At 45.9% G+C, this 26,553-nt stretch overlaps 2 long non-coding RNA genes across 4 annotated transcripts; both read left to right on the forward strand.

The window, feature by feature from the left end:
* The first annotated feature begins 4,096 nt into the window (after positions 1-4,096).
* Positions 4,097-7,975, forward strand: LOC148685374 (uncharacterized). 2 transcript variants are annotated; one of them, XR_015950641.1, is made up of 4 exons: positions 4,097-4,885; positions 5,804-5,885; positions 6,361-6,633; positions 7,937-7,975. It is a non-coding gene; the product is annotated as an uncharacterized LOC148685374 (long non-coding RNA). The 2 variants fall into 2 exon arrangements; XR_015950640.1 differs by lacking the exon at positions 7,937-7,975 and having other exon boundaries at positions 6,361-6,951.
* Positions 7,976-8,292: 317 nt separating this feature from the next.
* LOC148685375 (uncharacterized) lies at positions 8,293-16,294 on the forward strand. Of its 2 annotated transcripts, none has more exons than XR_015950644.1 (3): positions 8,293-8,391; positions 9,471-9,545; positions 14,631-16,294. It is a non-coding gene; the product is annotated as an uncharacterized LOC148685375 (long non-coding RNA). The 2 variants fall into 2 exon arrangements; XR_015950643.1 differs by lacking the exon at positions 14,631-16,294 and adding an exon at positions 10,168-10,417.
* Positions 16,295-26,553: the final 10,259 nt, after the last annotated feature.

A 26,553-nucleotide genomic window follows, 5' to 3' on the forward strand; every position in this document is an offset into this window, starting at 1 on the left:
GCATTCCCCTTATGTTCAACCCCCTCCCCGCAACCTCCAAAGACTGTTCGTTGCATGCTGATACCTCCCCTTTGTTTCTCTGTGTCCCATTTTCACTACAAAACCATTGGCCCACAGCAGCTGAGTTTGCTGTTTGACCGAATCATTGTTTCTGGCATGGGTTCAAGGCTGTGCCTTGGCTGCAATGGAGCCCTGATGCGAATGTGCCCTTAGGAAAACCGGAAATCCACATAAGGTAGCTTTGTGTAACTGACAAGGGTTTTAATCTGAAAGAAGGCATGGGATCTAATTGTATTAAAACAGCAAGACGGGTGGCTCATCAGTCTAAGCTTAGCTCTCATTGCTCTCAGATGACATGTTCACCCGCGGCAAAAGCACATTGTAGTGCTCCAGCGTCAACTTCCATTAATTTTGCAGCTGATTAAGTGCCCTTTTAGTCAGGTGACATTGTATGGTCATGATTTGAGGGGGGAATTCAATTCAGTTTGCATTTAAAGGCAAACCTACCTGATCCACACTTTCTGAAACAAGGCAAAGGCAGCCACCCTTCAAAATGTGCACTTCTCTGGATTTGCGATGCTGTTCCCAAGCCAAGTCACATTCATGGAAATGCAAATACTAGGGTATAAAGAGTGCATTAAAATGCTTCTGTTGGTGAAAATAGCATTAAGGGAAATTGCTTTGCAAAAAAAAATGTGTATATTGGGCAAAATTGCATGCCAACATGGGTATATTAGGAAAAATTCATGGATGAATTTTAATGAGGATGTGGCAAAATGGAGAACTGAATTAAGATTGGAAAAATGAGGAACTGTGAGAAACCAGCATTTTCCAATACCTAGTGATTTTTCAGATGACCACGTCTGCCACCTAGGGAGGAGTACCAGGATGGTACCCCAAATGAATTCACTGCACATTTTGGAACTACAAAACATAGACTGCAGATGCCTGCTTGTGAAGATCCACCCATCCACTCTTCTGCTGCAATCTGCATCAGGGGCTCTAGGAACATTCCCACATACGAGGAGAGGATTTCCCACCACAGCTCACATCAGATTGGCTTGGAGATGAGCTGAGCTATTTCCCCCAAACACTGAGAAGTAGCTCGACTGTTTTCTGAACCAACATGAATTTGCTCAGGTAGTGTTACAAAGCAGTTGTTATGACCAGTATCCATCAGTGATTGGGACACAGAGTCGGAGGCTACAGGGGTATCAAATGGGGAACTGGGTCTGGGTCAGAGCTGACCATTGCTCCTGAGAAAGTTGGGCAAGACCTCTCAGGGGAACCTCCCAGGTTATCAGGGCTTCTGGGGACAGAGCCTGGACCCTCACAGACAACTTCCCCTGAGCCAGCAGAAACAGATGCTTCCCACTGCACATCACCAGTCTGGCAGCACCAGGAGCACACCAGGAGGAAGGCTGTGGAAAGGAGGAGGCTCTGAAGTTCTCTCAAGCAAGTGGAGACTGAAGGAAGTTGTGTGCCTCAGTCTGCTCCCAACCTTTGGTTGGAACAAGTTGCTCACCTGGAGCTGTCCTTGGTCCTTCAGCCTTGCTATTTTCCCTGGGTTTCCAGCATTGGACCAGAAATCGACAGCAGCCTTTTTCAAAAGCTGGATCCAGGAAAAACTGTTGCAGTGGAAAATTCATCCCTGCAGAGGAGCAGAGGACTTTGGGGGCATGAGGGTCTCTCTCTGTGTGTGTGTGTGTGTGTGTGTGTGTGTGCGCGCGCGCGTGCACGCACACACACGCATGCTTGTGTTTCATAGCGCTGCGTCAACCCCTACAGTCAGATTTCTACATAATCTTTGTCCCATGTGAAATGGACTGGGTATTTTTTCCCCTTCCTGCCTCTGGATGCTTGAGGATATTTTTTTATTTTAATTTTTGCAGTGTTTGCACTGTGCTAATCAAAATAGACTCCTGGAGCAACGACAAATGTATTGCTGTATGCCTCTTTGTGGGCCAGAGACTGCTTGGTCAGCTCCTTCTTATTAAAACTTATGCCATACATAAACACAATTATGAGTCTTTGAGGTGCTGCAAGACACTGCTGGGGTTTTAAAGTTTTTGCTATTAACAGGCTCACAGGCCCTCTGGAATTTTGCCAATGATCTCAGGGGTGATGGGAGTTGTAATCCAGCAATTTTTACAGGGCCTTAGGTTCTCCAACTCTGGTCTAAACAATGCCCATTTTATGCAGGAACTGCAAATGCACTCTTGTGTTATTTTGCCCCTATGAATGGCTGTCTAGCATATAGGGAGGTGAACACTGTTATTGCTGCACTGATGGCAACAGGTAAAAAAAAAGCAACCTTTGGTTTGGTCAGCCTTAGCTGGAGTCCAACATGACGGCAGCAGCTTTGCCGTGACCCACCTGGGATGTCCTCATAACCCACCTGGGGCTCCCAAGCACCTATGGTACAATAAAGAGCAACAGGAACAACCATATAAATGCAGGACTCTTGCAATATGTTCCATAAACTGCTACATGCATACACAGAGAAGACAGAAACAAGGAACGCAAAGGAAGATGGAGTCACATTATTAGTTTGTTGAATCTCTCCAGAAATCAGTATGTAAGGCTGGTGGTTTGGGGACCTACAGACAAGGAACTGATAAATAGAAACCATACATTTGTAAATGCTTGAGGTTTAGCCAGACCCTTAGCCAATTTTGAAATTGTGAGTTGGATTCTCCAAGGAGGCTGATCTTCAAATGCAATCATACCAGTCGCAGAAAATTCCGAGGACGTTTTCCATCCTCCCACCACTGCCATTCTGACAGGTGCTAATAAAAGAATAACAAGGTCTTTATGGAGCAATTTGGGACCAGTGAAAAGTGAGAGTAAGGCTAAAGAAGGAGATTTGAGAACAGTCTGGTTAGTGATTTGGGAGATGCAATTAAATATTAGCTCCCAAAACCGAGTTATTTACCACCACACAAAAGCTCGGAATAGAGCAACCTCTCCAATAACAGTGTATTAGTGGTGGATTCAGCATTATTAGTTGTTATGTGATGCTTCCTCAATGCTACCATGTTACTGCTTTCCAGAGGAGTCACATAGCACAACTAAAGCCGGACAAAAATAACTTGGAACATTTGTGGCGTAGGAAGTTATGGGATTTCAGCAGAAGGTTATGGGTTTTGTACTGATTGGAAACAAAGCAATGCAACCACCCCAAACTTTTTGCGTGCACAAACAATATTGAAAGCAGGAGGGTGTATGGTTGCCCTGATAGCATCATGAGCACAAATCATTACTCAAGCACAATAAAAAGAATGTCTGGAGCCACCCGATGTCTATTGCATCTCATTTCCACATGGATTTTTTTAAAAAGGAAAATGTAGTAGTTGTCCTTTTTAATTGAAATGCTTTCAAGGTGGTGTGAGCACTGATTCTTTCTTGTTACTGGTGTTAGCTGACCACAGTGGCTGGCACACTTGGTTCCTGCTGCATTGAGTTGAAAGCCCATCTCCAATTTCCCCCGGGACCAAAGGGATGCGATGATGTCCTTCCACTCTCTGGAAGGTTGTATGGAAGGGAATATGGACCCCTGGGAAAAGTCACCTTCTCTCCCTCCAATCTTCCTGCAATTTTCAAACTGAATGGTTGGAGTTTTGCATGCTAGCCACCCCAGGCAGCTACTTCAGAAGGAAGGAAGGAAGGAAGGAAGGAAGGAAGGAAGGAAGGAAGGAAGGAAGGAAGGAAGGGCCTTTGGGCTACCTTGTTTTGGACTCTCCCTGCAGTGTAGATTCCAAAGCAGACCCGCATCCAACCTGCACATTAGCCCAGAAGGTATAAATGTCTGCTTTCAAAGCTGAACTCCAAATTGCTCCTACTTCCCTACAAATGACTGCCTATTCCTTTTGTCAGGCAGACGGCATGTTAATGACTTGGAAAGGGGGGGTAGGCGGTTTCCTTAATGGCAACTAATGGCTGGGAAATGGCTGGAGGTCTCTCTTGAGTGTCCTAAGCACCCCTGTGGCTGGAGAATAACATGCCTGTCTCTTCAAAATCCAGGGTGTCTGACACAAAAGAAGGCAGATAAAATGGAGGAGCAAGTGTGTGTGTGTGTGTGTGTGTGTGTGTGTGTGTGTGTGTGTGTGCGTGTGTGTGTTGGGTTAAATGAGAGTGAAACAGGAAGGCAGAGCAAGTTGTTCCTGCTGTGGTTTCTCTTCCTCTTTCAGTGCTGTGTCCCGTGGTGACCAGGGTAATGGCCTTGGAAGACGCCCAGTCACTTGGAATATGTGAATAGCAACGAGGAGCGTATTTCTGAGCTTGAACAGAATCCATAGCGTTGTGCTTAAACCAACCCAAACCAACCCTTGTGTATCTGGAATTAGAGGAAGGGTCATAGCTCAGGGATGGAGCACCTGCTTTCCATGCAGAAGGTCTCAGGTTCAGTCCTTTGTATCTCCAGGCAGGGCTGGGAATGTCTCCAGTCTGGAGCCCTGGGGAGCAGCTGACAGTCAGTGTAGACAATGCGGAGCTAGACAGGCCAATGCTTGTGAGGGAGATAGTCAAAGTGCAGTCAAATCAACAGTTCATTGCCTTGCTAGATAAGCACATGTTAGGAGCTGAAGCTCACAGAGTTTTCCTGTAAGTTTGCTAGAGAGACCTCTGTGAGACACTCCCACTGTGCTCTGACAAGGGGAGGGCGTAGTTATATAAAGTCTCCTTACCTGCCCGAGCACGTCCTGTTTTGCCTCTCTTCACTTTTACCTCTTCATCTCATCACCAAGCCAGAAATGTGAGAACAACTGCTAAGCTCAGACTTCATTTCAAGCTAGACTAAAGTACGTATGCCTATGTAACCGAATTACCGTTTTAAACCTGCCTGAACAAAGATGCTGCACCTGTCATTCTGCAACAGAAACTCTGGGTGAGTCAATGTTATTTGTACCTTTTACAATGACTGTGTGATTATTGTTTTAAAGGGGGAGAAAAGGAAAATCCAGTCTGCCTTAAAGCACCCTGGATTACTTAAACTAAAAGGCTAAAACTATCCAAACTTCCCTTTTAAGCTGCAAAGGGACGGCACTCTGCTGAACTCACAAACGTGAGGAAGGAAGGATAAAGTCTAATGCATATATCTTCTCCTGGCATCTATGTGCATCCCTAAGGAAACTCACTATGTTCCCAGTACATGGGACGTTGTATACCAAAGCAAAAGACTCTGCCCCATGGAACTTACAATTTAAACTAAGGCAGCAGGGGTTTAGCTTTCCACCTGAAGTGTTAGAATGGACGGAGCCAGAAAGAAAAGCAACATCAAGTGCCAGCAACATCATCCGCAATCTGTTTGCACAGGGCTTCGCAAATAGTTTGATCTCAAAAAAGGGCTGGTCACGCAATAATAAATTATTCTCTTTTTGGCTGTTTGCGAAGGTGCTTCGTGCTTCGTGCTTCGGCTCCCTCTCCTCTGCCATTTCCATCTCTGCTCTGCTCAAAGGCCTTTTTTGGTTTTGTGTTGATCAGCTGGATTTCCAAGAAGTACAAAAGGGAATTCATCAGTGGGGCTTTGAGCTATGCTCATGTACACGCACACATGCAGCAAGCTAAACGAGAAGCGAAGCAACCTTGCAAGTGGGCAGAGCAAGCAGAGTGATCCTCACTTTCATATGCCTGAGCCTAGACAAACAATAGCTTAACAGCACAGTCATGTGGAATGATGTGCTCAGCCTTCCCACCAAAGGCCCTCTCTTGCCTCCCTTCCCCTCCCCACCTGACACTCTTCTTGTTGCTCCTGGTCTTAAGCAGAGCATGTATTTTTAATGTCTCCTTCTCTAATGAGGTCCAGAGCAGAGAGGAGGCAAAGGCTGGAACTGCTGACACCATTCAAAGCCTGTGAAATAAATCAGCAAAGAGGAAACAGAAGTCAGGTGAGAATGCTATGCCAGTCAACTCAGCTACAGGCTTCACTTGAACTTAGGGATGGAAGAATCTGTCGTCAATTTCAGTTCTCTGAGTTTCTCATTATTTCTAGCCTTAAATTTAGTTCTTCAAATTTCTGCATCAATTTGTGATTTTAAAAAAATCATGAAAATCTATCTGTGTTTTGGTGTGAGTATCTGCTAATTAACACATCTTTTATGTGGTTCCAGTGTACACATTTTTGCAAGCAATTTTCCTTAATAATGCATTTTCTGTGTTGCTTTTACAAACACATTCATTTTAATGAACGCTTTCCCCTATTACCGGTATGTGCATTTTTTATAAAAAAAACCACATGGTTTGATTGGAGAACTGTATCACAAAATTTGGATATGTGTGAAGTTTCAAGGTAGCTGTAGTTCAGTTCATGTTTTGTTTTGGAAAGCATGGATTTGACAGCTATTCATTTGTTCTATTTGTTAGTTTCAGCGGCATAGGATCCATTGCACCACTTTGGGCCTGATCATTGGACCCATAATGACTCTGGTGCAAACATGGTGTGACGTCTCCAGGGTTAATTCCAACGATTCATTGGGTTTGATCAGGAAACAATCCCATTGATGCCGCTCTGCAGAGAATGGAGGGGACATTAAATGGAGGGGGATCTGTGACCAGTTCCAAGTAAAGTGCTTTGCTTTGCTCCTGGGTTCTCCAGGAAACCAGATGAAATGCAAACAAGCAAGCTGCCAGCAAAAGGTAATTGCACCCTTTCTCCAAAGCAAAGAAATCATCGTAATGGCTGCAAAGCCCCCTTGTATGAGAGCAAAGCATTAAAGCCCCTTAGGGACTAGAGTTCTCTTTAGCCTTGCCTTGTTTGCTCCTGATTGGAACTAGTGGGTTATATTGCAGGGCTTTCAAGAGCTGCATAAAATTAAGGAAAAGGGATGTCTCAAGCTCCATAGCACTGTTGGGATCATCTTTGCATTGGCAGGCACCAACACAGGAGGTAGAAAATATTGGGTGATGGTGAATCGTGGGAACCTGGGTAGAAAACGTAGGGTGGCTCCTTTCTGCTGCAACTTCAGCCACTTTGAAAGGGGGAGCAGGCTTGTCGGCTCTCCCCCCCCCGGCCACCTTGGAGGAGGGCTTGGAACAGCTATGGGGGCAAGGTAGAGCTGGAAGCAGCAGAGGCTGAGTAGGAGCCTATTCAGGAAGGTGCTGCAAATCAGGCACTGTTTTCACAAATGGGAGCACTCCTTACCCAACCCAAAGGAGCCCATGTTTGTACACCAATGTTTCTGCAAGGTGAGCAAGTCTCATTAGTGAGCACGCCATACCTCCCCTTTAAAATTTTGGTGGGAGGGGCAGAACCACTTGTTGGGACATCTTCATTGCTTCCACCCAGGCCTGAACGTCTTACCTTGCTCTTGAACTTCTGAACCATGACTTCTGAGCCTTGTGTCTGCTGCCTGTACTGTGGTTTTCCTGAATAATGAACCCTTACTTATTTGTAGGTAAGAGCTTCTGAGATGGGAGCTGTGACAACGGCAAGCTGTGCTCAGAGCTGTTCTTCCAAATGTACGCATAGTAGCCATGTCTTACAGCCACCTTCTTCAGATGATGCGATTGTAGCTGTACATATTAGGGCTGTGAACTGCCCCATCCCACCAGATCCAGGCAGTCCAGGGGCTTACTGGAACTCAGCAATACAGTCATACCTCGGTTTAAGTACGCTTCGGTTTGAGTAGTTTCAGTTTAAGTACTCTGCGGACCTCTCTGGAACGGATTAATCCACTTTTCATTACTTTCAATGAGAAAGTTCACTTCAGGTTAAGTATGCTTCAGGTTAAGTACGGACTTCCGGAACCAATTACACTCATACTTCGGGTTAAGTGTACCCCCCTACTGGAGTATGGGGGCAGGGCTTACACTGACCTTACACTGACCCTGGTCCACCCAGTGGCAGGCGGGGTCAGAGGCAAAAGTGGGTGTAGCAATGAAGGTAAATCTTTCCTTTGTACAGTTCTCATCCACACATCCCTCTCTGTCCCCCACCCAGGCAAGCAAGTGACAATTATCAGCGTGCAAGGACACACTCAGGGCCGTCTTAAACGCCCCTGCCGCTGTGGTGCGCCGGATCTCTCCGACGCCCTCCCGCTCCGTTTCCCAGCACGGTGGGCGGGTGGGCGCAGCGGCGGGCAGGCAGGCACAGCGCGATCTTTCTGGCGCCCTCCCGCCCCGTTTCCCAGCGCGGTGGGTGGGTGGGCGCTGCGCGCAGCGCGGCTCCCACAGGCGCAGCTGCGCGGCGGACTGGCGGACCGGCCGGTCAGCGGGCGGGCGCAGCTCGCGGCACCTTTCTGGCAGGCCGGCGCCATGGTGCCCTGCGCCACCGGGGGTCTACCTAGAGCCGGGCCTGGACACACTCCAGCTTCCAGACCAACCCCAAGATTGCAGTAATCCAGCCATGAGGTTGCCCTGCATGGACAACTGAATGGATGCATTTAAGTATAGATAGTGAGTTCATTCTATGTTTGCTAAATGGTTTGTTTTTGTCCTATTTGAATTGACTGATGTTTGGTCAACTGACTTCCCCACCCTGTGCCTTGGATTTTGCTATGTGACTGTTCATTGTAATCTGCTAAGGGTGACATATAAAGTAAATCAATGCATCAATCATTGCTCATGGTTCCACAGTCAGGTGGGTACATCTCAGTAGCTGGGGCCAGCGTGCGTCTCTCTAGGGTGGTGGAGCAACATCACAAGAGAGGAGAGGTTGTTGTCTTCTCCCTCCCTCATTTCACATCACTCCACATCTTTGCCTTCCATGATAACGTAAATGTTTGCTACCAGAAAGGTGGATGACTAGTGAAGTCAATATATGTCAGCTGCGGTTCCCCACACACCACCATCAATGAAGAGGAGAAGGAAGGAAGGCAGCAGCTGGCATCCTTGTCAAGCCAAGAGGTATGTTTGTCATGCATGCCTTTCAAGGATGCCCTCGCCGTTCAACCCGCTCACCAAATGATCCATGCCTGTTAATTATTTGCCTGATGGAAGACAAGTCTGTTATGAAGAGTGTTTAATTAATTAGTGTTTGTTTCCTGGATAATTGCTTACCCGGCAGAAACTTGGCATAATTGGCTGCTCTGGGTCATTTTGCACTCAACAGCAGCTATTACTCAAGGAGGCAGGGAGGATACGGGTTGCGCATACTGGATGGGGCTGAACTGTTGAGGGACCAGGTTTTAACTCCAGAAAGCAAATTGATTCTTTCTGCCAGTGTGACTTCCTGGCTTCCTGGATATTGTGGTATTGCAGGGGTCCCCAAACTAAGGCCCGGGAGCCAGATGCAACCCAATCACCTTCTAAATCCGGCCCACAGACAATCCAGGAATAAGCATGTTTTTACATGAATAGAATATGTCCTTTTATTTAAAATGCTTCTCTGGGTTATTTGTGGGGCATAGGAATTCATTCATTCCCCCCCCAAAAAAAATATAGTCTGGACCCCCACAAGGTCTGAGGGACAGTGGACCGGCCCCCTGCTGAAAAAGTTTGCTGACCCCTGTGGTATTGTTTTGTTTTGTTTCCAGATGTCCTGCTTTTCAAATAGAGATGGCTGGATCTGCCTCGACTGATTTCTCTCAGGGTCTTGTTCTTTCCCACTAGTAAGTTCAGTTTTCTTCATTGCCACATCAATTGTGGTGTTAAAAAATCCATGTAAAATTTCGCACACATTTTAAGGCATTTTTTGCCTAACACACACATTGTTGCAAGGAATTACATCTATTATAATGCATTGTTAATCAATCTAAATACCAAAAGAAGCAATTATTTAATAATACATTTGAACATGATTTTTGCTAATACAAGCTTTTTAGGAAACGTTTCCTTTAATATGTATGCTTTTTGGTTGGAGGATAAACAACTCACTGCTTTCCCAAATGTTGTTGCTGGAACCTCAGTGAAGGTGAACTTAATCAGAACATGGGGGAAAACATGTTGTAGCTCAGTGGCAGAGAAACTTGCCTCTCCAAGGAAAGTAAAAGGTAAAGGGACCCCTGACCATTAGGTCCAGTTGCGGACGACTCTGGGGTTGCAGTGCTCATCTCGCTTTACTGGCCTAGGGAGCCGGCGTACAGCTTCCGGGTCATGTGGCCAGCATGACTAAGATGCTTCTGGTGAACCAGAGCAGCACATGGAAATGCCGTTTACCTTCCTGCCGGAAGTACTGCTACACAAAAAACCTGCCTTCCAATTTCTCAAAAGTTTTCTATCTTAACAACATAGGAAGCTACCTTCTACTGAGCCAGACCATTGTGGTGCATCCAGCTCTTGGGACATTCCCAGCCAAACCTGGAGATGCCAGGGATTGAACCTGGGACCTTAAGAATACATACGTATGTAATTTTACTTGTATGCCACCTTTCCACAGTTCGAAATATGCTCAAGGGGGCTTACAACACAAAAAAACCACATAATCCAAGTAGTAATAAGCAATAAATAAATAAAGGTACAGAAAGCCGACAGGAACAATCCCCCCAAAAAAACCCACAACACCCCATCTTGAGTCAGACCATGGCTCCATCTAGCTCAGTATTGTCTATGCCAGGCATGTCCAAAGCTGAACAAAGCCCCTTAAAAACAGGGCTTTCCTCCTCCCTAAATAAAGCACAACAACTTTGACCTCAACCCCCAAAAAGGGGGTAGATCACTGCCAGTTTTTAACTCTGTGAGTAGATCGCAGTCTCTTGGGAGTTGGCCACCCCTATACTGACTGGCAGCAGCTCTCCAAGTTTTCATGCAGGACTCTCTTCCAGCTCTACCTGGAGATGCTGGGGGTTGAACCTGGGACTTTCTCCATGCAAAGCAGATGCTCTACTTTGGGCTATGACCCTCATTTCAAGTAATCTGGATCTAGGACCAGCATCAGGGGGTGGTGTTATCAGGCATGGCCCACTGCTGAGCCTGCTGAGCCCCAGAGCCCTTCATTTGCTCCTGCTTGCTGTTGCTGCCTGCGCATCTGCCCTTGCCAATTGCACAAGCAGGGAGAAGAGAGCCATTTTTCCATCCCTGAAGGGCTGTCACCTGGATGATGGAGCAACCGGAGGGTAGGACCCAAACTAATGTATTCAAAAGACAAGAAAGAAGATTCCAACCATTAGGAAGAATGCTTTAATGGTGGCAACTATTTAACAGTGGAAGATGGTGGACTCTCCTTAGTTTGAGGATTTTGGATGACCATCTGTCTATTATTTAGCCATGATTCCTGCATTTGCAGGGGGTTGGATTAAATGGCCCCTTCAGCCGATTCTATGAGAAATGGCATATTCATCCTTTGAGAACATTCAGGTAACAGGTGAATATGAGTAAATCGAATTTGAGTCACAGTGGCTTCTGGACCAGGAAAGAAAAGATTCATGTTGTCTTAAAAGGAGAATGGATGTGCTTCATAAATGAATCTAGACTTTTTTGGATCAGTGATAAGACCTCTGAGAGCAGCAGAAACCATCAACTGTGACCCTTCAGAAATTAATTCTGCTCTCTGACCAGGAGAAAGGTGAACCGCTGACACCTGCAGAATGGGGGGAAAATGAGAAGAGTGTCCCAAACACTTGATGGGAAACATGACATACAGCAGAGAGAACAATTCTTCATCCTTGAGAAGGGAAGTTAGCACAGCCTTATTAAGAACATAAGGAAAGTCCTACTGGATTGGACCAAAGGCCCCTCAAGTCCAGTGTCCTATTCTCACATCAGTCAATGGGATGCCCATGGGAAGTCCACAATGGAAAAGTAAACTCACACTCCGTGCCCTCAGAGTTTTGGCTTTTTGCTAGCTACTCCAAGGGAGAGAGTCATGACATTTATTTCTGAGTCAAGTGTGGGTGGAGATGGGAACATTTATCAAAGGACTTTACAACCAGCTTTCCTATTTTTCTTAGGTTCCCAAACCAAGGAACAATGTTTGAACATTTGTATCCCATTGTGCATTAGAAATCCCAAGGCAATGTCAAGTAATGTCCCTAAGAATCAGTACAATAAAACCAGAAAATGCACAATGTCCACAGCGGATAATACCAATATTCAAAGCAAGGGAATAATGGTAGCAAATGCCTGAGGAAAGAAATAAGTCTTCAATGGGTGCCTAAAACTATTCAGCACTTGTCTGATGTCTAGGAGGCATACAAATGAGTACCACTGGGGTTGGACAAGCAAACCAAGGTCCTGGGCTCCATGCAGCCCTAGGGGGCTGAGAGGACTCAGCCATTATAAGAAGAGAAGGGGCTACCTCTTCCCTTAAATGTATTAGGCAGCTTATTTGTGATTTAAAAGAAGGGGTTTACATTGCCCACAGCAGCACACGCCCCTCTGTGTTTGTCCTGTTTATTATTACTTTATATCTGGAGGGAGACAGTATCTACAGCAGTGACCAGAGGAGGAATGACCATCAGGAGGGGCACAGAGAGAAGAAACGCCATGGTGCATCTGCATCAATACCCCCAGATGCCTTCATCTGCCCCGGCTGCCTTAAAACATGTCTCTCCTGTATCATTCTCTACAGCCATTCCAACAGTTTGACTTCACCTGCAATGGCACACTCTTCCATTTTCTCTTGAGATAGACTGATGCCAACAACAATTTATATCCCTTTCCTTCAAGATGGCATTCCTTCAAGATCTCCTTCCCCATGTTTTATCCTCACAACAACCATCAGGCGGAGTGCCAATGACTTCACAAAATCACCCAGGGAGCTTCAAATCTGAGTGATATTTGAACCCTGGTCTCTCTGGTCCTAGCCCAACTCTCTAACCACTACACCACATTGGATCTCAGGATCTTCAGAGTGGCACAGCACAATATGACATGGCATCCCTAGTTTTATATTACCCGTCCCACAGCCTCGTAAAAAAAGGTAAAGGACCCCTGGACAGTTAAGTCCAGTCAAAGGAGATTATGGGGTTGCAGCACTCATCTCGCTTTCAGGTCGAGAGAGCTGGCGTTTGTCCACAGACAGCTTTCCAGGTCATGTGGCCAGCATGACTAAACCACTTCTGGTGCAACAGAACACCGTGACGGAAATCAGAGTGCACGGAAATGCCATTTACCTTCCCACCGCAGCTGTACCTATTTATCTACTTGTACTGGTGTGCTTTCGAACTGCTAGGTTGGCAGAAGCTGGGACAGAGCAACGGGAGCTCACCTCGTCACTGGGATTTGAACCGCCGACCTTCTGATCGGCAAACCCAAGAGGCTCAGGTGTTTAGACCACAGCGCCACCCGCATCCCTCATAACTAGCCTGCTGCCATCAGGTGCTGAGGAGAACGTTATGCCGTTACCTGTATTGAAATAAGATTCAGCTGCCAGTCTAGTCAGCTTCTGTACAGGAATGCCAGGTGCAGACAGCATAAGGCTAATTTCCTTCTAACAACATCTACACTGCCCTTTGACCGACCTAGCACTTGGCAGTAGCTACCATTTATTACAACAGTTGTGAACAGCACTTGATTTAATAAGGAAAATCCTTCTCCTCCTCCAGCAACCTCTTCTTGCATTTCAATAGTCAAAGTGCTGTACTGTCAGGGAGGGTGCCATAGTACCTCTGCATCAAAATATATGGCACCAAAGCAGATGGTATCAGCATGCTGGGCGGGGGGGACAGGACCCCAGCTTTGCAGGAATACAAACACTTAAAAATCAATAAATCCAAAGGTGGGACCCCCACACTCAAATGCCCAGTGAAGAAGGACTGGGCATGCTTAGGGGTCACTAGTGGAATGTTGAGTTTCTGCTGTAAATGAAAACTTGGGACCTTTTGAACTTGTGGGGTGAGCAAATAGCAACTTACCAATTTAAGGAACTTCTTGTGCTGGCTGCATGGGCCCCAAAATGCAAGACGCTACAGGACTTAAACTTCTCGTTGCAGACAATAAATATGTGGACTCTTGACTATTTCGGGGGGTGGGGTGGGACTTGCAAACTTTGCATTTCTAAATGGTAAGGAAGACATGGAACACTCCTGTGTCTTTTGGTTGGATTTCATTTCTTATGTGTCAAATTCATTTATACAAAGCTCTCTTCTTCCACCACATTGCAAATTTTGGCTTTCATGATGTATTTTTCTGCTTTGCTTTTTCTATGTGATCTGCTCACTACACTATTTATCTGCTAGATCCAAGCTCTGTACTGCTCCTCTGTTTTGTAACTTTAATTGCATTTTTGTTTTGATGCAGGTAGGTAGCCGTGTTGGTCTGACGCAGTCAAAAATTTTTTTTTAAAAAGATCCTTCCAGTAGCACCTTAGAGACCAACTAAGTTTGTCATACCGTAGGTATGAGCTTTCGTGTGCATGCACACTTCTTCAGATACACTGAAACAGATGTCACCAGACCCTTATGAATAGTCAGAGGGTGGGGGTGGGGGTATTACTCAGAAGGGTGGTGGGAATGGGTGATTGGCTGATAGGAGTGGTAAACCTGTTGATGACTGTTAACGACTGTTAATGACTGCAATTGGTCTTGCAGGAAAAAGCTTTCTTTAGCACCTCACCCCTTGCAAACATAGTTGGTCTCTAAGGTGCTACTGGAAGGATTTAATCTTTGTTTTGTTTTGATGTTAATTTAAAAAGCACCAAAAAGAAAAGGAGTGAAATTGTGTAATTAATATCCTGGAGGAAAGCATGGCCAGCAAGTACATTGATGAGGAACACCCCTGAGAGGAGGTGAGGAGGTGATGTGACCTTTCTATTACAGGTTCCCCACTGGTCTATCTCTGTTTCTGGTGTGGCGAGGGAGGCCTGGACATCAACTGCAGCAGCAGCAGCAGAGAGGGAACTCAAACAAGCCATCTCAAACCTGGTCCAAGGATGCTCAGCAGCATTGCTGACAGTCAAAACAGGTTGCCTGTGTGAGGTGACTTGCAACCGTGCTCTCCGTTTAATATCCCTCCTGCGATCAGTACCTGTGCCGGGGGAGATCTTAGCCGTGATTGCATTCTGGTGTTTTTGTACAATCTCAGCAAATGAGGCAGGCCTCGCAACACTCAGAACACACAATCTGCTCCCTTCCCTCCAGTAATCAATGCAAGTCAGCACGGCACGCATCACCTCTGCTCCGCTGAAACTGCTGGTGGGCGGAAAACCTCAGCTGCTCACTACGGATATATGCATATATATCCTCCAAGGAGGGATCCTTAGAGATGTAGGGGTTGAGCAGTTTCTCAGATCCATGCTGTGCTCCCGCCCCTTGCGTAGCAGCTTTCGTCCCATAGCCATCTGTGCCAGGAGGACACAAATTACTCTGGTGGCGAGCGTGTGGCCCTTGATGGTGCTGGACTATAACTAAGGGCTGCTATATTTAACTGAAAGCGCAAAGCAAAAGGAAGTGAGAACCAAATTGAGAATACAACCATTTGCAATATTTCTCCACCAGGCACCTGCAACAGCAATCCTGAGAATTTAAAAGGAAATTAAGAGGTAGCCTTTGGTTGTAGCATGTCTGCAATTAGGTGCTCTGCTCAACGATCAAACAGGTCCCTGATACCGTATTTAATGGCAACTCCCTTGCTTGCTTCAGGATAAGCAACCCTTGCCGATTTATTCTTTCAAACAGCTCCACAATGACTCATCCCCACCCAGCCAAAGAATAATTTAAATTTCCAGTCACATCTGGAACTATTAGCCACTTTCATGTTTTATCAAGATCTTCTATTTGCAAAATCTTTGCCGGAGGATACATTGCTATTATTTTAAAGGGAGAGAAGTGGTCTCTCCAGTCCATTGCCTGGGTGAATGAGTTTCCATAAACAGCTTTGTCTTCTCCCCCCCTCTCCCACCCCCCACTTTCTTCTGCATCATCTCTGCACTGCTATCAGTTAGCAATCATCAATTTTAAGAACTTTGTGTGCTGTGTTTACCTCTATGTTCTGCTTCATTTAAAAAAGTATCCATAGAACAGAGCAACTTCATCCCTTGATGTTTCAGTGATACAGATCATCTTTGTCATTCAATCTTTGCATCAGCTTGTGATGTTCTCTGGGTTCTGCATAAATATCAATTCAATAGCCTTTTTCCTTTTACGGGGTGGGGCAGGAAAGCATCGGTGACTGGTCCATTAGGTCAAAATGGGGTACTTCCTCACCAACTTCAGTCTATTCTCAGTGAGCCCCCACCTGCCTTCCCTTTTACCTATAACCAGTGCGGGGGAATTGCCTGGCAGTTTCTTCCTCTTTAGGCTCATTGTTGCCTCATTACAGTGGTACCTCTACTTACGAATAACTCTACTTACGAATGTTTCTACTTACGAACGGAGCTCCGTCCGCCATCTTGGATGCGGTTTAGATAGGATTTTTTCTACTTACGAATTTTTAGATAGGGTTGCTTCAGCTTATGATTTTTTTCTCCCAATGCATTCCTATGGGATTCAACTTACAATTTTTTTCGACTTACGAATGTGCGTTCGGAACGCATTAAATACGTAAGTAGAGTTACCACTGTATCTCCCACAGGGGAGAGGGTTGGGGGGGGGGGAAACTAGAATTATTTGACCCTGCCTGTCATTGACTGTAGTGCAGGGGTAGGCAACCTAAGGCCTGTGGTCCGGATGCGGCCCGATCGCCTTCTCAATCCGGACTATATACCAGCAGCCTCATAGCCAGCATCACTTGAGAATTCTAAGAAGTTGGGGGGGGGGAGGACAACCAGTGCCATCCTCCATCCTGATTCAATATGGTATCCCATCATGCCCAAACAGCAATAAAAACCTGCTCATTGATCTCATGTTGTTGTTGTTTAGTCGTTTAGCCGTGTCCAACTCTTCGTGACCCCATGGACCAGAGCACGCCAGGCACTCCTGTCTTGCACTGCCTCCCGCAGTTTGGTCAAACTCATGTTCGTAGCTTCGAGAACACTGTCCAACCATCTCGTCCTCTGTCCCCTCGTCCCCTTCTCCTAGTGCCCTCAATCTTTGCCAACATCAGGGTCTTTTCCAGGGAGTCTTCTCTTCTCATGAGGTGGCCAAAGTATTGGAGCCTCAGCTTCAGGACCTGTCCTTCCAGTGAGCACTCAGGGCTGATTTCCTTCAGAATGGAATTGATCTCAAGAGCCACCATTAAAAATTGGATTACACTCTCCTAGGAGCTCTCGACACAAGTGCAGTTTGGAAAGCTTTTGTTTGCCATCTTGATTTAAAATGGTGTCCAATGGTATTGAAACATAGGCCCAAAACAAAACACTCTGCTCCTCAATCTCAAGAACTGTCCAGCCAAGAACACAACTTTCCAAAATACAGAGAAGACTTAAAAGAATTAAACTCTGTGGAATCAAACCAAAGGCCTGTGGCCCTTCAGAGGTTGTTGGACTACAACTTCCATCAGGCTAGCCAGTATGGCCAATGCTCATGGATGTGGGTGTTGTAGTCCAGTAACCTCTGGAGGGTTACAGATTCCCCATCACTGCTCTAAGTTACTCGGCACTTGAGCAGGCCAATTCCCTATTAAGAACATAAGAAGAACCTGCTGGATCAGGTCCAATGGCCCATCGAATCCAGCATCTTGTTCTTACAGTGACCAGCCCGTGGGAAACCCACAAGAAGAACCTAGGCACCAGAATGCTCTCTCCTGCAGTTTCCAGAAACCAGTGTTCAGAAGCATTACTGCCTCCAGCTGTGGAGGCAGAGCAGAGCCCATATGGCTAGTAGCCATTGATCGCCTTCTCCTTTGCGAATTTGCCATTCCTCTTTTAAAGCCATCCAAGTTGGGGGCCATCACTGCGGGTGAGTTGTGTTGTTTAACAATGTGCTGATTTTCTTATATTGTTTTTGAATCTTCCCACATTTAGCATCATTGTGTGCCCCCCCCCCAAATGTCTCTCCCCTCCAACTGACCCCTTAACATTCTGTACATCATGGAAGCTCACAGATCTTTGTCAAGCTGATGTGCTTTTGTTTTGTTTTGTTTTGATGTCTTCAAATTTACAAACTTATATTCTTCTGTATATTTAGGGGAGCTCCCTGAAATTTCAGTAATACTGTCTTATTTTGCTGTTGCCTCATTTTGCTCCCAGGCTGATAGGGACCCTCCTAAACAGCTGTTAGTACAAACAAGGAAGGACCCACAAGGAAGGTGTCAACAGGTGTGTTTTTTAAGTTGGACTGTAGTGAACATTGCATTGTAAAGGTTAGAGATGGTAGATTAGGATGCTGCATTCTGTCACTACAATTCTCTCTCTCTCTCTCTCTCTCTCTCACGCGCGCGCACACGCACGCACACACACACACACACACACACACACACACACAGGAACCACCAATCACGATCATTGTCATTGAAAACAAAAATTATAGTGATTGGTGGTCCCTGCTTCTGGCAATTGATTCCAGCAGCTGTGTACACCTTAGCATAGATGAGGATGATACAAACTCAACATCATTCTCTCATGCAGAGCAAGCCAAAAGATTAATAATGCACAGGCATTCCTATTCTGGGTTCTAAAGCTGCTATAATTCAGATGTGTTGTAAGACTCCCTCAAGCGAAAAGCAGGAAGGAAGAAGGAAGAGAGCAAATGAGTAAAAGGCAACCAAATTTATCAAGGGGCTGGAGCAAGAAACGGGTGAATGCGTTAGCTTTTGTTTTTTCTTGTATTCTTAAGTTCAATTCTCCACATTTCCACACCAGTTTGTGATAATGTAATTATAAAGCAATAATAATTAAACATATATAAAATCCATCACCATTTTAGTGTGGATTTCTCCAAAACATACACATTTTTGAATGCAATTTTGCCAGATATCCACATTTATGCAAAGTAATTTCCCCTAATGTGCTGCATTTGGTATGCTATTTTCACAAATTTGCACTCTAGACTTGGCAAGGCAGATACCTATGTTCCCAAAGTTGGCAATATTTGAGGCTTCTTAATGAAAGTGGGAAAGGTGAATAAGGGAGGGGCATAATAGAGTTGTATAGCATTTTTCACAGTGTGTGTGTGAGAGAGAGGGGGACTGTCTGGATGCAGAGGAGTGGGGGGGCACCAGCTGGGGAACCCCCAGGGGAAGAAGGCTAAGAGCCAGGGGACTGGTGGTGGGATAAAGATGAGTGGTTAGAGATAGAAGGAGCAGACTGGGAGGAGGAAGTGTCAGGAGCAGAGGAGGTAACAGGGCTTCGTGAGCAGGGAGCAGGGAGAGTCTGTGACAGAGAGCAGTCCAAACTCTGATGCTGAAGCAGGGGCTGGAGAGGAGGTTGGTCAACAAGCAGAGTTGAGGCAGGCTGCTGAAGAATCCAGGGAGTCTCCCCCTCCAGCTCGCCTCTGGTCTCCTAGAGCATGCAGAGAAATGAAAAGAGCAGAGATTGGTTGTGTGCAGGTGCAGTTTGTGATTGCTTGGGAAAGACTCTGGAAAGGAGGCACCTTAGAAAGTGGTGGGAAGGCATGGAACTTCAGTCCTTGCAACTGCCTCACTGGGGCAAGACCTACTGGGAAGAGTTGCTAGGATCACTAGGCCTGCACTGTTTTGGTTTCTGCACTGACATCGTGGTGTTTTTTTTTATTGCTGACCTATACTTGACTCTGGCCCCTGACACTGGCCCTCTATGAGACATTGGGCATTGCACCTGGAACTTTCCGCTTGCAACACGCAACACAGATGCTCTTCCACTGAGCTATGGTCCTTGCTTTCATTGGATCTTTTTTTGAAAAAACTGGTGTATGACATGGTCCCCAAACAGCACCCTGCAACAAACACTCAGCTTCCTTCTAATGAATACACACTGCAAGAGCCGTTACTTGGGGGGGGGGCAGAGAGAGGATCTGGCAGGATTTGACAAATAAAATGCAAAAACAAATTAGTATTTGATGGCTGACAGCTTATGAGATTTCGTTTTCAAAGCCTGCCAACAAGTTTACAAAGATGTCAAAAGTATAAAGCACTCTGGGGGAGGGAGGAGAGTTAAACACTTGACATCCAAAATACAAATGTATATTTATATCCCAAATCATTCATTCAGAGCTTGAAGGCCAAGAAGCAGAAGAATCCTTGGAATTTTGGAGTACCGTATTTGTCTTTTTTTTTTTTAAATATTTTTATTAATTTTCCAATTAAAACCAATTATATCACATTCAATATTTCAAATTATACACATATATATATCAATCAAACCGAATGTTATGCCAAATCATCTAAAGAATTTTTTATTTGGGTTCCCATGCTTCAAGAAATTGGGAATTCCTCGCAACTGTCCACTGCCGTCTTTTTTCTAAAGTTCAAATCGTCCTCCAAGTTCATAATAATCCAGATCTTCCCCTTACGGTCACATAGATATTTTCCACTTTCATCCGATTGTTTCCCAGCTGCTGAGATAAATATCAAACAAAGTTTCACAGATGTTCTTTCTCCTGTGTGAGTTAATCAGTCCAGCCTCCCCATAAATCTTCTTAATGGAGCTCCCTGTTGCGTCGAAGCAGCACGAAGCAGCGCCATCTTGAAAAACTCAAATCACTTTCGTTTCCTCTCATAGCCATGAAGATTTACGATCATTATAGAATTTACAGCTTTTCCAGGCAGGAGACCCAAACATCAAACCATAAACTCTTGGTAAATTAATGGATCTCCTTGCCCTATAGCTGAACTTAGCTTCAGGTCGCTGCTCCAATTTAAAGTGCGTCACAGCTCATAAATCCTCCGAACGCGTCCAGAACTCCTTCCGTCCGACTAGGGGGGGGGGGCTTTTCTCATCGGCAACTCCACATCTTTAAAAAATATGCTCAGTAACAACAGTTATAAAGTTCAACTCACACAGTCTTTTGCTTCTCTTTCACTCCAAACAAGCCAGGACATCGCGTCCGGGAAGGTACGAGGCAACAATATGAAGAAAAAAAAATAAAAACTCACTTCCCTTATCGCTCCGTCCCCATCAATCCTTCTTCCAGATGCTGTACAATCTTTGACTCCTCTCCCTCAGCAGCATAAATTTCTCAACAGTAAACAGCGCTTCTTCCCCTCCTTCTGAAGTATGTCCATAGATTTAAGCCTAATTATCTTCTTTAACCATGGAAATCCCCGCCATGCAGATTAGCGTCCGGGAGTCCTGGCCCTCGTAAGTGCTCAGCCCAAGCTCCCCCCACTCCAAAAACAGTCGGAGTGGGTCTGGGGGCATCGCGGGCCAGCGGCCCCTCTCCGTAACCCCCGGAGAGGGTAGGGGGTTGCCATTTACTCCCCTAGCAACCGCCAAATTCCTTACGAAGGTCAGAGAGATGGAAAACAGGTCCGCCATTCCTGCAGGCGGAAACCGGATTTGTCAGTGTACCTATGAGCCAAAGACCATTGCCCTGCAAAGAACTATATCAGAGCTGCTTTCCTCTGTAAAAAGGGAGACTACCTTCCAGCCCTCCAGATGTCGCTGGAGTCTCATCAGCCTAAGCCAGGATAGCCAAGGTTCCCCCTGCTAATGTATAGAAGTATGAAAATAATGGGAAGGCCCCTATCAGAATCCATGGCACTGATCCAACAATGTGCCTATGCAGCTGTGTTTTATGAAAGCAAGATCTGCCCTGACCAAGGAAGGTAAAGCAGGGAGGACAAATCTAGGCCCCCAACATAGCCAGGCCTGGCAGGACAGCTTACTCTAGGGCAGGCTTCATCAACCTTCCTCAACCCTCCAAATGTTTTTGGCCTACAACTCCCATGATCCCTAGCTAGCAGGACTAGTGGTCAGGGATGATGGCAATTGTTGTCTCAAAACATCTGGAGGGCCAAGGTTGAGGAAGCCTGCTCTATGGTATTAACCCCTTCATACATTAATTAAAAACTTTTGCATGTTGGTAATCTGAAGCTGCTTATCCCACACATGCCTCATCTGGATATTTTTTTATAAAATAAAATAAAATTCCTCAACCAATTGTGACAAATGAATGATGCAAATTCTGAATGCAAATATGCCTGATTTGCATTTTCATCACACAATATGGGGTTTTGGGTTGTGAGATGGGGCATTAGCCCAGAAATCTGGTTCCCCAGATGATGTGTGTGCTGCAATTGCAAACTGGCTCTGGTGTACATCTCCCCCATAAACCTCCAGTGAACCCTCAGTGAATCTTCAGTGAAAGGAGGCAGCTCGCTGGAGACACCCATCCTACAAAGTGTTCCAATTTGTTCAGCTCAGCACCGCCATCAGGCATTGTGTCTGACCTCAGCCCAAATGTTCATCTGGGCTCTAATGAGCTCTTCAGAGAAGACGTATTAGTCATTCTGCAAACTGCAAATGCTTATTAACGCTCATTAGTGGGAATCAGGAGTGCTGGAATAGGACACAGAAACAAGACTCTATTAAATGCCACTACCGTTTCGCCTAATCTCCAAGCAAATAGGAACCGGACCAACGTGGAGACATGCAATCAAAGCTCAAGAGGAGCAGAGCCCATAAATCCAGCCCCCTTGGGAGATGCAGTAGCTGTGTTTTAGAATAAAAAAATAGCCTCTCCCAATCTGCTGGCCCCCACAACTGGACTGCAACCTCTCATCATCCATTCCTGAATGTTGAGCTATGTTGAGTTTTGAGTCCAAAACAACTGGAAGGCTCCAGGTTGAGGAATGTTGGCATGCAAGCTTGTTTGCCTCAGCCCCAGTTCAAAGCACAGGTAAGACAAGCCCTGGTGTACAGACCCCCAGTGTCAGGGCCCCAATACAGGCGAGTGGGGGGCAGATTAGGCCAACCCAGGGACCAACTCCTCTGTCCCAGATCTGGCCCCAGAACAATACAAGGGATGGGGATAATGTTTAATTAGGGTGTGCATGCACACGAAAGCTCATACCAAAATAAAAACTTAGTTGGTCTTTAAGGTGCTACTGAAGGAAATTTTTTATTTTAATCTCTAATGAGACAGATTATCTCCTTTCCCTGCCCCCTGAGAGCAGGAGGATTCCCAGCCAGATGGGTGGGGCATAAATAATTATCATCATCATCCAGTGGGGTGCTGCTCCTTTGTGAGAGGCTTCTCTGTAAAGCAGTAGCATCCTGTAGGACGAAAGACTCTGCTTACTAGATGAAAAGCGCTCCCCGTCCCTCAGAATCCCAGCAGCCCTGATTCTTCCAATGGCCAGTTCTGGGTGGGCATTTGGTCCGGGACCTGGAGGGGCTGTACCCAAACACTGCTACCTACAGTTCAGTGGTTCACCAGATGGGAGAGCTTCACATAGATCCAGCAGCTCCCAACAAGCAACGAAGGCATTGTGTTGCGTGAGAAAAGAATGATCATGATAATTAATGCAAACCAGGCATTTCCTTCTTTCTTCCATCCAGAAAGAGGAAATTCCTCTCTGGACCTGCTACCCAAGTTTCCCATGCCTCAAAGCAAGAGGGTGTAAGCCATGGGTAGGCAAACTAAGGCCCGGGGGCCAGATCCGGCCCAATCGCCTTCTCAATCCGGCCCACGGACTGTCCGGGAATCAGCATGTTTTTACATGAGTAGAATGTGTGCTTTTATTTAAAATGCATCTCTGGGTTATTTGTGGGGCACAGGAATTCGTTCATTCCCCCCCCCCAGAAAAATATAGTCCGCGCCCCCCTCAAGGTCTGAGGGACAGTGGACCAGTCCCCTGCTGAAAACGTTTGCTGGCCCCTGGTGTAAACCTTATGCAGGTTGGGGTGTATATAAGTCTTGAAATTCAGCTGCGGTGGCTACATCAGTTTTGTTTTGTTTTGTCTTTTTCTTCTCCTAGGAATTCCCCACCCACCACCCCCCAATCTAATTACATCCAGTTAATTGCAAACTCTACTAATTTAATGCATCAGAAGTTTAAAGGTTTTTTGCCCACGGCAACTTTAACCCGGCGGCTTGGCTTAAATGCCCAGCTTTGAGGGAAAAGGGGGAAAAAAGAGGGCAAAATGAAGGAAAAGAAAACCCAATAGCAAAAAAAGGAGAACTAACTCCTGACTTTGAGCCAATTTAATAAATCCACTTTGATGCCATGAGACTCAAGTGACTGAGCTTGCAGAGTAACCCAAAAGTATTAAGTGTGCAAGTTGCATTGTTCTTGACCCAAATCCTCAAGTCAGTGTGGCTATTTTGCTTTAGAAGAGAAATAAATCTCGTTTCCCACCACCACCAAGCAAGGATCAGGAAAACCATCTGAAGATGGTTTTCAACACTATCAGATCTAATTATCTTCTCCCTTGGAAGCTGAGACTGCATCCTGTGTAAATGGAAATTGACTATTGCCTTGAATAAGAGGAAAAACAGACCATTAAAGACCTATAAATCTGCTGTAAACCAAGACTGCCTGAGTTATTCAAGTTTGAAACAAGGGTGAAACATAAGCAGTCATACTTGCTGATTATTATTATTTTTAAAAAAAGTTTAAAAAATATATTTTAACTAATATTTTAAAAAATGAAATTTATTGAACAGAATTAACATTTAAAGTGGAGGGAAGGAAATTTTATTTATTTATTACAGTTTATATACTACCTCCCCACCCCCAAGGAACTTAAGGCTGTGTACATGGTTCTCCCCTCCTCATTTTATCTGGGGGAGAAGAGAGGTTGGTTACACTGGGAGACTGTGAGTGGCCCAAGTTGAACTTAGCGGCTGAGTGGGGATTGGAACCTTGGTCTCCAATGTCATAGTCCAACAGTCTTTGATTTTCTGTTTTACAATTTTAAATTCTCATTTAAACATCCTTACAATATCAATGACTTCCCTTCTTCTCTTTCCGTGGTTCATTTTGCATACCATAGATCCCTGCATATTTTATATAAGCTAACCATTCAGTATTCCATTATTACATCCATCAAAACTTATTTACACTGTTGAATTTATCTTAATGCTGCCAGAGTTTTCAAGTGTACACAATTTCCCCCCATATATTCAATAAACATTTTCCCAATCTTCTTTAAACGTATGTTCTTCTTGTTCTCTTATTCTGTGTGTTAAGTCTGCAAACTGCATATTCCATCAGGTTAAGTTGCCATTCTTCTTTAGTTGGGACCTCGCTCGTTTTCCTTTTCTGGGCTAACAAAACACAGGCCACAGTAGTGGCATACATAAATAACCTTTTTTGACACCTGGGAATTTCCGTCTGAATTTTCCCCAATAAAAAAGACTCTGGGTTTTTTTTGGGGGGGGGAGGTACTTTTAAACATAGTCCAACAGTCTTAACTGGCTCGTTAATGTATGGTGAATTCCTGGAAATGTACCTGTAGTTAAAAAAAGAGTATAGACGTGAAGCTTGTGTTGGACTACAACTCCCATCAGCCCGAGCTGTTATGGCCAAGGGTGAGGGATGGTGGGAATTGGTGTTGAACCACAACATCTGGAAGGCCCAAGGTTTCTATCCCTGCAATAGAGTGAACCAGGAGATTAGTACCCTGTTTCCCCTATTTTAAGACGTAGTCATAAAATAAACCATAGCAGGATTTTTAAGCATTCAAGGAATATAAGTCGCTAGTATCATTAAGCCCGTTAAATTAACGGGTGCTAGAACATATGTGGTGAAACATTTGTAAAAACAGACTTGTTAGAGTGCATCCCTCCCTCATCTCTCTCCCCTCCTTCCCTGCCGCTCCACTCACCCGCGTCGGAGGCCCGTCATCCTTCTGGCCAAGGGGTTTCCTTTCTGCCCCCCACCAGAGCGGGCTGAGCTTGAGAGGCGGGTAAAGAGTGTCGGCGTTTGGGGGGGGAGAAGGCGGTGTCCTCCTCCTCCTCACCGCCGCTTCGGCCTTGCGATGCGGCTCTAGGCTAGACGGCAGGGGGCGGGGAGCCGAGAGGGTGGCTGGGCTGCCCCACAACACACAGGCCTCTCTCTCCCCCTCTCCGCGCTGCGCCTTCCACTCACTCGACGCCCGGGCCAGCCGTTCCCCTCAGACGCATGCGCGTGCGCATGAGAGTGTCCTGGGCACGCAAGCAAGTGTCTCTGCATTCCAAGTCCCAACGGCTGTCCGTGGGGCACATGCGCATTAGCGCAATCCCACGGACACAGGGACTGGACACAGAGACACTTGGATATTATTATAGAGGATACCCCGAAAACAAGACATAGTGATAGGCACAGCAGCAATGCCGGCTGCGGCGGGAGGAGGAGGAAAAAATTAAGACATCCCCTGAAAATAACCCATAGTGTGTGTGTTTTTGAGGAAAAATAAATACAAGATGGTGTCTTATTTTTGGAGAAACACAGTATCACACAGTGCTGCTTTTTTAGAAAAAGAGGTGCCAGGTCTCACCATGAACACCATCCTTGTTCTCCTATTATAGCAATGGCACCCACCTGGGAGGTGTTAGAAATGAGTTCCGGTGAGTTCCAGCTGCGTAGGGCGCATGTGCGGCATCACTACGTATAGTGCATACGTGCAACACTGCACATGCGCTGTATGTACCGGTAGCAGTTTCCCGCCAGCACTGCTCGAACACCGTACAGATGGCGGCGGGATCCTCTGCTTGTGTCTGCAGCCGCGAACAAAGAATCCTCCATATGCAGCTACGGCAGCACGATGGCTGCTCACGACATCGCGCCCGGGGGTGGCAGGGTGAGTAACCCACGGGGTGCCTTCTTGTCACCACCCCCCAGACATGGCACCTGGGACACACCACCACCACCCTTGCGACACCACTGTCCCTCTCCTGCTGCACCCAGCTCCCCTCCCCCCTGTTCTCCTAGAACCAGAAGAGGCATGAAGAGGGAGGAGCA

Source organism: Zootoca vivipara, chromosome 6, assembly GCF_965207765.1.
Source record: "Zootoca vivipara chromosome 6, rZooViv2.hap1.1, whole genome shotgun sequence".
Taxonomy (NCBI): Eukaryota; Metazoa; Chordata; class Lepidosauria; order Squamata; family Lacertidae; genus Zootoca; species Zootoca vivipara.